Below are 1,285 nucleotides of genomic sequence, written 5' to 3' on the forward strand. Positions count from 1 at the left end.
CCCAAATTTAATGATCACCCAGGGAAAAGACACACCAACAAAGCTGAGTGTGTTCCAAACTCTGTCACAAGTTGGAATGCTTTGATAGGAAAGTTTAGGGACAGGGAGGAGAGAGTCTTTATATTGGAGTGGCCTTTTTTCATTGCAGGGTATAATACAGAGGTTACCGTCATTGGCTACAGAGGGTACAATTATTAGCTACAGATTGCAACCTATGGGCTACAAAGTTCCATGCGCAAGGCAATCAGTAAAACTTGATGATTCAGAAACGAATCAGCAAAACCTTATGATTTAGAAAGAAATCAGGGCCAGGGATGGTGGTTCACCCCTGTATTCCTGGCACTTTGGGAAGCCAAGGGGGGAGGATGGCTCGAGGCCGGGAGTTTAAGGTCACAGGGAACTGTGATCGCACCGCTGCACTCCACCCTGGGAAAGACAGGGAGAGAAAAAAAGGGTTTTTTAAATATACATACATGTGCTACTTAAAAGCAAACTTCTTGCCTCCTTCAGGAAGTCCCCCGTGATTTCCCTGCTGGAACAAATCCCCCTTTAGACTCTACAGGTTGAGGCTTCCCTTCCATTCCCAGCCCTGGCTGCCCTATTTCCTGGTGTCCCTATTTCCTGCTGGCTCCCCTACAAGGCGGCTGGCCAGGAGCCAGAGCAGTGCTGTCTTCACCTGTCCTTGTAAGGTGCCGGGCTCAGTGCTCCCTGTACCCTAGCTGGCATGGGGTACGCCTGAGTTAGGGCCATGTGGAAAGAAGGGAATGACCACACGTTTCCTTTCACCTTCCTTGTTCTCTTGCCTCACCTGGCTTCTGTGTCCTCGGAGAGCTGGCCAATCAGCCTGGGAAAAGGGCTCCCCCTACACACCTTACTAGGGCTAAGGGACATGACCCCAGATCAGCCACCCACCTGTGTACCTGGCCTCGCTGCAGGGCCTGACAGCTGGATCCTCCACAGAGAGCTGGATCAGATGCCGGTTCTGTTACAGGCTTGGTGGCTCCAGCCTGTAATCCCAGCACTCTGGGAGCCTGAGGCGGGAGGATCGCTTAAAACCAGGAGTTCAAGATCAACCTGAGCAACACAGCAAAACCCCGCCTCTACAAAAAATGAAAAAATTAACTAGGCGTGTTCTTGCGTGCCTATATTCCCAGCTACTTGGGAGGCCGAGGCAAAAGGATCCCTTGAGCCCAAGAGTTGGAGGCTGCAGTGAACTGTGATTGCACCACTGTACTCCAGCCTGGGTGACAGAGCAAGACCCGGTCTCTAAATAAAGAAATAAATA

Source organism: Propithecus coquereli, unplaced genomic scaffold (assembly GCF_000956105.1).
Source record: "Propithecus coquereli isolate 6110/MARCELLA unplaced genomic scaffold, Pcoq_1.0 Scaffold164, whole genome shotgun sequence".
NCBI lineage: Eukaryota > Metazoa > Chordata > Mammalia > Primates > Indriidae > Propithecus > Propithecus coquereli.